General features: G+C 28.2%; 1 long non-coding RNA gene across 1 annotated transcript; it reads left to right on the forward strand.

Annotated features, from left to right (window-relative positions):
• Positions 1 to 9,208: 9,208 nt before the first annotated feature.
• Positions 9,209 to 10,619, forward strand: LOC118051924 (uncharacterized). Its single transcript, XR_004688116.2, has 3 exons — positions 9,209 to 9,345; positions 9,503 to 9,646; positions 10,487 to 10,619. It is a non-coding gene; the product is annotated as an uncharacterized lncRNA (long non-coding RNA).
• Positions 10,620 to 10,932: the final 313 nt, after the last annotated feature.

Below are 10,932 nucleotides of genomic sequence, written 5' to 3' on the forward strand. Positions count from 1 at the left end.
CCTTGTATAAAGGAAATTAGGGCACAAATTGTTGGATTCATGATAGTATTTTTTTTATTAAAAAAAAAAAAAAAAAGTTGGTCACTTTAGAGCTGGCCTCATCTTCATCTTGTTCTACGCGTATAAACTATCTATAAGAATTAACCTTTTTGTCAAAGACGCGTTGCTATTGTTGTCGTTTTTTGTTGGGTTTGTGTCACATGGTAGATTACTAACCTTTGCTTTTTGTTTATTGCTATTTTAGTTGTGATATCGAAATTGGAGACTAGCTCAAAAAATATCTCAATTATTGAGTCATTGGAGTTAAATCATAGGTTTAATTTATTTTTATTAAAATAATATTTTTTTTTCTTTTTTTCCTTTGTTAATTCAACTAAATTTAATAGATCTATCAAGTTTCACCGAGTTAATATCTTATTCAATTTAACTAGAAATTCAGTGTAGATTAGTGTTTGATCTTGGGTTTTTCAAATTAAAATGCTCATCAAGTTGAGTTTAAGTTTATTTCATTAATTTATTAAGTTTTGCATGATGTAATTTTATCTACATGATTTATATAGAAATATTGATTTTGAGAATTATCTAAAAAAATCTACAAGATTAGATTTATACGAAAATTGGCTGAATTTTTTTTTTTTTAAGTATTTATTCATGTGATCAATCATAACACTAGATTTTTAATGCATTGAATTGCCCTCTTTTATTGGAGGGTTAATTTGTACTTATTCACTTTATTTAAAAGTTCGTTGGAAAACATGACCGTTGATAACGGATCTAAAGATTAAAGAGAAGGCAAGGCTATAAAGACAGAGAGAGATTTGGGAAGGGAACGCGCCAACGGAAAAACTAGATGTGATAGTGACCCTTAGATTCTGTAGCAAATAAACGGCTATTAACGAGTGATTGGTGGGGGTGACACCTGGCAACTTTAAGGGACAAGCCCGGTTTGCCCCCATCTTTCTAGATTGCGTATGGCCTTGGTTTTTGGACTCTAACGGCTTTAAAAAGAGACCATTAATCTCCTTGTGAAAATTATTTGCTGGAATCATAAAATTAAGACTAGAATGAAGACTTAACAAGTGATGTGAAATGGATTCGTTGTTCTTAATGAAAATATTAGGAAAAAAAGAATATCCAGAACTATTAATCTCAATGTAAAATGTTAATCTTGAAATTTTTTCATCTAAATTTTTATATAACTCAAATTTAAAATTATATTATATTTAAATTGTTCTAATATCATTAAGTTAATTTGATCGGTTTAAAGATAATCCGGTCAATTAATAAATTAAAAAAGAAATTAATAAAATGACACTAATTTTTATTCATTTTAAATTTAAAATTAAATGATATAAAAATTATCGATCAAATCAACTTAAATATATCTTGTATGAAAAATCGTATTATATGCAAGATTGTTCTTAAGCAGAGGAGGCGTTTTCTCTCTAAAAACAATATCACTGCATGCAACAATCTTAAATTTCTTCTAAACTCTTACTATTTTTATATTTACTTATAGTTTTTATTTTTATTATTTACTTACTATTTTCATATTTTTATTCTTATTATTTACTTATAGTTGCTAATTTAAATACTGAGAAAAGAACAGAAATCATGATTCATTTATTTGTCTAATTCTTTCAAATATCTTTAATTTTCCTAACAAAGCATTACTCATAGATTAGGTATGCCATTAGTCATTTTGGGTAATAATAACTAGTAAAAATCCTAGCAGATTAGTCATTTTTTTCCATGATTTGGGTACTAAACACCTATCAATCGTCACCTAATACAAGATTAGGTATGGCATTAAATGTCACGGAAAATAGCAGATCATTTTCGGGATAATTATTTGCCAAATTCTCCTTGTGCATGGGACAAGAGCCGACGCGTTTGGACAGCTTCATCGGAAAGCATGGGCATCATTGCTGCGCAAGTTCTCTGCAATATAGAATTGAAAGCAAAGCATAATGATGGCCATTTCCTTGAAAATGCAGGATTTTAATGAACTTGCTTCTTTTAGAAGTTAGTTTTCGTCTAATTAAGATTCGAATATCATGGACAGCATGAATTTCTTTTTTAGCTTTGAGCTTTTTCTTTGATATTTCCTTTACATTCAACTGAGTCTTTTCAATCTTACATTTAATCTGTTTTTAGGTTAGCTGCACGAGTTGCTGTTTTTTTTTTTTTTGAATTTTGAATTTTGCCATTGGATTAGTGTTTTTTTTTTTAATTTGTTCTATCATTTTACTATATATTCTATTAGATATCTCGTCCATTTTTTTTAAATTATGAAACATGTCAAAAATATGTGTGATGATTGATAAGATCATTATTTGAGAAATAATAAAAATATATATAGAAAATAAGAATATAAAGATAAAACATGTCATTAACCCTATCTTTTATAAATTGTTATCATAATGGCCTAGGGTTTGATTTGTTCATTAGATTGTTGGGTCAACCCAAATCAAACATTTTTTTTCCCAAGAAAATATCATTTAAGTTTTTTTAAAAAAAAACAAATCTTGAGTTGACTTTGTCGGGTTACCATTTAATTCACTAAGCCATCTAAATTTGGTTGAGTCAATGTGTTTAAAGTGTAACCAGTTTGGGTTAAGTTCCAAGTCATCATGTTGATTTACCATGCTAGGCTAGGTTTAATATGTATAATTATTATGGTGGTTGGGCCCTTATCAATGTTTTAATGAAATATATAATACATTTACTTATTTTAATAATTATTCAATTTAACTCAATTTGGTAGGTTGATGAGGAAAATACATGAATGAAAGCTAAGTCGAGCCTAGTTTTAATCCAAACTAAAAAAATGTTGATTCGATCAAATTCAATTAATTTGATCAGATCAACGCTAAGAAACACTTTTTTAAAAAAATAAACAAATTTATTTTGATAAAAAAAAAAAAAAAACATTGACCCAATGATCCCTGAATTAACCCAATAACTTAATAACTAGAATCCTTTTTGAAATCAGACCTATATAGGGCCATGTCTGTTAAAAAACAAAACCTTGCATCGACAAGATCTCCCAAGTCGTGTAAGAAAAGCATTCTATCGAGCAGTTTTAGGATAAGCATCGCTTATTTAATGTTTTATGCAAACAATAACTGGAAACATGGATCTAATTAACTCCATATGCTAAAGTAGAATTAAATTTCCCATACTCATCGTTTTCAAGATCTGAAAGGTGAAGAGTAGCAAAAGGGTTTACTTGTTTAGTTCACTGGATTAACTATAGATAATGTTAATTAGGAGTGGTTTGTCATGTGTACAGCCTGTAATTTATAATCTAAATATTTTTTTAGCACATAGTTGACTAAGCTACTAAGATGCTCCAGACAGAAGGGACAACATTAGCCATTGTAGGAATTTTAATTGCTAGCAGCCGAGGACATAGGAGACATGTCTGTCTCAGTCTCTTAATGAGCTGGCCGACTTCTCTGTCTCCCAATTGCATTGACGAAATCATAAGATGCTGTTGCTCTTCTTCAATCATGCTCCCACGCATCAAAGAAAAAAGAAGAGAGAAAAATGTCAACCTCCAGCTTTCATGTTTTCTGCCTGGTAAGGTTGCTAGGCACGTCCACACAACTGGAAAGGTATAGTTTTCTGCATAGTTTCAACTAGTTTGAGGGTGTTTGACAGTGTGGTAGTAGTTGTTTTTCAAATAACTTTTCGTACCAAAATTCATGTCAATAATATATTTTTTATTTTTTAAAAATTATTTTTAATATCAGCACATCAAAACGATCCAAAAAGTACAAACCGTATTAAATTTTAGTAAAAAAAAAAAACTTTTGAATTTTTTTAGGAACAATCACGTTCCCAAACGCTACCTTTAATAACACCTTTCAACTGAGTCACCCAATTTTTGTAGGGATCATTACCTCGATTCCATATGTCTAGAGAAAAAGAGTCCCCCTTATAAAGGTTTTTTACGTTGTTCCATAGGCCTATAAGATCTTGTCCAGAAGTTCGACACATTCTTTCTTAGCCTTGTTAAAGAAACATTTTAATTTAAAAGCTTAAGTTGTTAGGTGAGGTTTCAAAATATGATTTATATTATTTTTGAACATATTCTCTTAAGTGAAAGCCCATTGAACTTGAAACTTGCATAGATTCATATTACCTTGTGCTTAATTTTTATCAAATAAATAGGGATAGTGAGATTCAAACTCATGATCGCTTGATTATCAAGACTCTAATATCATGTCAAAGAACCATCTCACCTTAAAAATTTAAGATGTTAGATAAGGTCTCAAGATATGATTTATATTATTTTTTAACAAGCCCTTTTTATCTTCTTTTAGCCTGTTTAATAACAAATTATCGTTGAGCTTTGCTTATATGTTTGGATGTCCTCTCTAGGATCATAAAAATCATTATAATTGTCGAGATTCATTTTTATAACGATAAAGTCTTCGGGGAGGTGTGTGTTTAGCACATTTTGGCATAATGGAGAGTCTCTGATATGCCATATGTGATATTTCTGTCACTTCTATCCTCTTCCCCGCATGCTATTTTAGGCTCCGGGCTACTAGAATAAGATTCTGATGGAGAACGAGATTGTCGTCGAGAGGTATGACCAGTAGCCTTGCCTATTGATCGGCGCCGACGGTCTTGAACTGGTGACCCTGTATAGGAGTAGTCCTCATGATAACGAGATCTGCTTTTAGAAACAGTGGGAGTGCTATGCCTACTTTCTTCCATTTTGTTTTCCCCAGTTTCTTACGTGAAATGGAGCTGCTGGTGCACAGGAGGTGTTAGAGGAACATGTTGTCGAAGAACTGGTGGTGGATGGATAGGAAAAGCTTTGATTTGTTGGGTAGCCAAAATAGCTTCTGTAAGTGCTCTCATTTGCTGAGCGAGTTGCTGAAAGTCGATTGGAGTTGATGACGGTGGAATGGTGGAAGGTTTGTAACTCTTCCAGCTGATATTTTCATGATGTTGCCTGTGCTTAAAAATATTTTAAAAAAAAATTAATTTTTTTTTATTTTTTTATTAACTTTAAATTAATATGTTTTTAGTGTTTTTAAATTATTTTAATATGCTTATGTAAAAAATAATTTTTAAAAAATAAAAAAATATATTATTGGCATGTATTTTGACACGAAAAATTATTTAAAAAACAATCACAATCACACTGCCAAACAAGTTTTTTAGAATGAGCAACAACAAAAATTGAAAAAATTAGGACAAGAAACTAAACAAAACTTTTATTTAGGTTCCTACGAGCAATACTATTGATGAAGTCGATAAAAACTTAAATAAATCTTTAAGCTTTTTCTTTGTTTTTTTTGTTTTATGATTAGGGTTACTTTTAAAATAAAAACTTTTATTCTTAAATTAGTTTGAGTTTTTTTTTTATTAAGATGTTGGGTTGGTAAAGATTTTCTTTGGAAAAATAAAAAATGAAAAAGATGAATTATGTTTTTATTTTATGGGTCTGATCCCCCACCTCACTTTAATCCTGAGTTTTTTTTTTTAAAATAAACTTGTTACATAAAGAGGTACCATTAGGCAGAACAACTATTCATAACCCGTCATGTGGAAATATTTTTGTAAAATAATAATAGATGAGTTTTATTAGTTTAAAAAACAATATTTAATTGGTCTAATTTGTCAAATAAAATCACTTAAATTGAATTTATTGAATTGTATAATGAATTATGTGTCGGAGTAACGGACAATAATTTTATATAGTTGTGAAAATGTTCGCTGCAGTTGTGCTCGCCTAAGCCTGATCCAGGTGAGCAGCTTGTGGGCCAACAATAGGCTAAGAATTTGGTTCCTTGTTAACAAGATCATAAGATGTCTCCCATTGGCTAGTAAGATGTGATAGGCTATTGAATATTGATTGTCTGCTACTGAAAAAAAAAAAAAAACAATTAAAAATTGTCTTTTTCTTCTTTTATTTTTTTCTCCTTGAGAAAACCATTATTTTCGAATTAATAGTACTTAAAGTTGGAAAAACAACATTACTGAAATATATCAATTTTCTTTTAAGTTACTCTAATTTTATTTTAAAAAAGTATTTTTATTTGAAAATATATTAAAATAAATTTTTTTAATTTCTTTTTAATTTTTAAAATCAGTACATCAAAATTATTGAAAAATATTAAATTAAAAAAAAATTAATATTTTTCAAGAAAAATATTTTTTAAAAAAAAATTTAAAATAAAAATTATCTTACATCAACAGTACTTAATTGAAGATTAATTTTGACTCTTATCAAAATGCTAATAACTATTAAAGAATTAGATTGTATTCATATTAAATTTGATGCTAATTATCATTGCAAGATAAATCCATATTTATCATAAATCATGCAAGTCATGACTTAATGATGTATATTTTGGAGAAACTAAATATGAAAAGATAAGTTTGTTAAGGAATATGGTTGCGGTTGTTTTTAAAAGTATTTTTCACTTAAAAATACATCAAAATAATATTTTTTTTGTTTTTAAAAAATTATTTTTGATATCAACATATCAAAATGATCTGAAAATACCTAAAAAATATTAATTTGAAGTAAAAAAAAAAAAAAAATTTAAATTTTTCAAAAACACAAAAACATATAATATGAGAACCATCTTATTAGAATATTTAAACCAAGTTAATTCATTTTTGTTCCTCTATTCACATTTTTCTTAGTTAAGATTAGTACAATCAAGATCTTAATCAACACTTACAATCAAGATCCTACCTTGTGTAATTGAAATCATGATTAAAATCATTTGTTTTTCACTTATAATCATTAATGTTATATATAGCCCTGTTAACAAACAAACATGGTATAAAAATTACAAATATACCCTTAAAAGTACTAGTCATAATTTTTTTTGTGGTATAATTATGAAGAACAAAATTTTAGTTTAAAATTGAGCAATAATATTAGGATAGATAAAACACAAAAGTTTTTATTTATTTATTAAAAAAATGTCAAAATCCAAATTGCTAATTAGGGCATGAACAAGATCAAGAAATCCCATAAATGTCCAACAAGATAAGAAGTAAACAGCTTAAATAAGGGTTCTAAAAAGTATGCAAATACAGCTCCATCACCATAGCTTTGTTCATCAACCAATCAACAATAAAATTTGATTCCTTATAGTCTAAAGCTGGCAGGTTACGGGTAGATTTTGTCAAACACGTGGAAGAATGTAACTTGCCAATTCATCCCTTAACATTCTGAGCAACGACCAATGGACGGGGGCGGAGCCAAGATTCAAAAATAAAGGGAGTAAAGTAAAACTTTTCAAGAAAAGTGGGGGCAAACATCTAAGAAGTAGAGGATGAATTTGAAATGATAAAATTAAAGAGGACTAAAATGAAAGTATTGAAAATTTAAGGGGGGTAAATGCATTTGTTCTTCTCCGTGGACGATGTAGCTCCGCCCATGCCAATAAAAGCGCGTTTATTTTCCTCTAACTTTCAAGTTAGCGATGAAACATACATGATAATAAATTTGATAATAAATCAAGTTGTGTTTTATACTGTGAGATTCATTAAAAAATTGAGTTTGAAATAAAGGTTTTATGTAGTTTTTATATGTTTTTTTAACCGAATTTCATGATTATGAGTATTTGAGAGTGTGGTTGTAGTTGGTTTTTTAAGTGCTTTTCACTTATAAATGTATTAAAATAATATATATTTTTATTTTTTAAAATCATTTTTAACATCGCTATATCAAAATAATCTAAAAAATACTAAAAAAATATTAATTTGAAGCAAAAAAATTAATTATTTTTATTTTTTTCAAAAACTCTTTTTAAACACAAAAACAAATAGAGAAAACATTTTATTAAAATTTTTTATACATGTTTTTTTGCTGCACATAAACTTCAACTATAGTTTTTAGCAAACATGTATCTAAATCCAACTAACTACAACTAAAAGTATTTTTTCTAAACTTATTTTTTTTCAAACTATAATTACAATAGCTACTTCAAAAAGAAACACACCCACCAACACTAACTTCCGGCAATATTTTTATTATTATTTTAAAATGATATTTTTATAGATTTATTTTCAAATTATCATGTAAAATTCATAGAGAGATATGTAACATATAAAGGAATGTTGATGGGCCATGATTAATTTTTTTTTTTTTGTATGCTAATTGATAGTATGGACTATGGAGTACTAGTTAATAGATTAATTGTTAAGGCATCTCCATCCTGTTGAGAAGTCAAATTGAAAATATATCACTATAGGCTCATCATGCACTCTAAATAAATAGCCATATAAAATGCCATAATCTCATTTCTCCTAAAAAATAAAATAATTCCTACATATGTTGAAAAAATGCCGAAACCCGACTGACCAAAAAAAAAAAAAAAAAGAGCACAATATATTAAAATAACAGTATTTTCTCTTCTTTTAGTACATTAAATGACTCTTCTAAATAGTTTTTAAATATTATTGAAGTGTATAAAAAAAATATTTACAATATTTAAAAATCTAGATTACCAAATTGACTTTTCTAAATAGTATTTTTCATGATTGGTAATTTATGAGTAAATAAAATATTTGAAATTGAAAATTCTCATAAAAAATAAATAAAAATGAATCAGAGAGGAGACCCTCTAATTTGCTATAATAATTCCAGATATAAAATATTATTCTAAAAATATAGTAAGAGTTTGTAGGCATTATTTAGTTTATTTGTTCGTTTAATTTCATCTTAAATATATCAATTTAAATATTGATTAAGTTTAATTTTTTATAAGTAAAATAGTTAAATTTTTTAATTTAATTTAATTGTCCAGAGATATTTCAAATAGTATAATTAAATTTAATTTTGTAATTTAATAATTTATTTTAAACATAAAAATTATAATAAGTTATTAATTAAATTAAATTTTATATATGATTTGGTTGGAATAAACTCTCCATTATATTCCATTTATTCTCCCATCATTTCTTTTTTATATATATAATTTAAAACTATCAGATACTTTACGATCATGTGAGGAGGAGAATTTTTATACACGAAAAGAGAAATTACATGAGTTACAAATGATAACTTAATAATTCTGTCAACCAAAACTATCAAAAGGATCCAATTAAAAACTTATTAATACATTAAGAATCTAATTGAAAAATGAAAAATGTGGGGACTGTCCTGAGATTTTCCAAAAAGTTAATATCCTCAATTTATTTATTTTTATTGAGAAGAAAAGGCAAGATTTTGAAAGATGAAACCCATAAAAACACGGCATTTGCCGACTCTCATCAGTCTTCTCTGCTAAGTAAACGCGAAGAATTTTCTCGCATTTTCCTGCACTTTCTCGCCATCTTTCCCGGAAAATATCCGATCAGGTACGCTAAACACCCAAACACTCTCCTTAGAGACTTGAGCTTGCGCTGTATTCTCTTCATTTTCCTTTTGAATTAAAATTTCTGCACTTTAGCTCCTTAATTATGTCTTAATATTTTAATTTCGTCTTTATTTTTGCTAATTAATTGCTAATTGCAGATGCTAAATAAAGAGAGCGAGGACGGAAAGGAGTATTTTCGCAAACTTTCGAGAAAAGAACTTCAAAGTTTGTGTAAGCAATGTAGTTTGCCTGCTAGAAAATCAACTTCCGAAATGGTCGAATCGCTTGCGTTTTACTTTATGGTAATTATTTTATGAGGAATCTCCAATTTCTGTTCTTAATTTGCTAAATTTGTAGTGTTGAGGACGTAAATTGGAAAATTAGGCAATTTTTTATAAGTTTTTTGACTTAATTTTTGTTAATAGTTTTCCAAATTTGTAGTTTTGTTAATATTGTTTGGAATTATCTGTGTGTTTTATGAAATATATGGTATGTAATTGATATGAGTTGTTTAGGAAGAAAGTTTTTGAAGTAAAATGCTAGTTTTGGTTGGCATGGAAGCGTGTTTTGTTAAATAATGAGTCGCAGAATCGAGTTGGTTGAGCGCGGTTTTTTCCCGAAGAAGTATGATTTGGTTTCTTTAGTATGTTGTAGAAAATGTTTTTCGAGGTTTTTGAACTTATCGGCATGCTTTATATGCCAAATTCGTAGTTTTTGTTTTATTTGAAACCATCCGCGTGTTTTATGAATAGTTGATATGTTAATTTGCTATGAGCTTTTTGAGTAGAAACTTTGAAGTACTTTACTAGCTTTTGTTAAATAATGAATTTTGGATATTCGATTGAGTGCAGTTCATTCTTGAAGAAGTTACCATTTTGTTTTTTAATATGTTTAGAAATTGCTTTTTTGTTATTTTTGAACTTATTCATGAGTTTAATATGTATTTGAGGAGGTTGTTGTGAAAATTAGGCAAGTTTTTAGTATTGTTTTGCATGGTATGCTAATGGCATGAGGGTTTGAAATTTTGTTCTTTTTTCCACGCGCAGACAGATTTTGAGTTCTGCATTTGTTTTGATATCAGTTAAAATGTTTTTGCTTGTTAGCAAGTACACTGAAATACTGATGCCTTGACATATTTGCAGAGGAAGGGTTTGAGTTTGGTATCATCTAGCACAACCATAGGTGGGGGTCAAAATGCTTTACTTCATACGTCTTCGATGCCACCATTGCAGCCTGCATTAAATTCTATACAAGGTTTGTGCCTTTGCAAACCACCAAACTCTGTGATTCTAATTTCATTGAATTTAGTATTATATTTCTGATTGTAAATTGAGTTTCTATCAATTGATATAGATTCTTATGAAAACTGATCATTATTTCTGTTTCAGATGGTTTTTGAACTCGGATCTTGTCCTGGAGAGGAGATTAACAAAGGGAATAGAAATTTCAATACAATAAATTGGAAAGTTTTATTGGGCCTGGAGCTTATAATAAGGTTTGTTTATTTTTTTCTTTTTTTTTTTCTGGTGAAAGTGTTTATTAAGATTTGAATGATTGAAATGCTTCCATATACACCGTACATGATGAA

Source organism: Populus alba, chromosome 17 (assembly GCF_005239225.2).
Source record: "Populus alba chromosome 17, ASM523922v2, whole genome shotgun sequence".
Classification (NCBI taxonomy): domain Eukaryota; kingdom Viridiplantae; phylum Streptophyta; class Magnoliopsida; order Malpighiales; family Salicaceae; genus Populus; species Populus alba.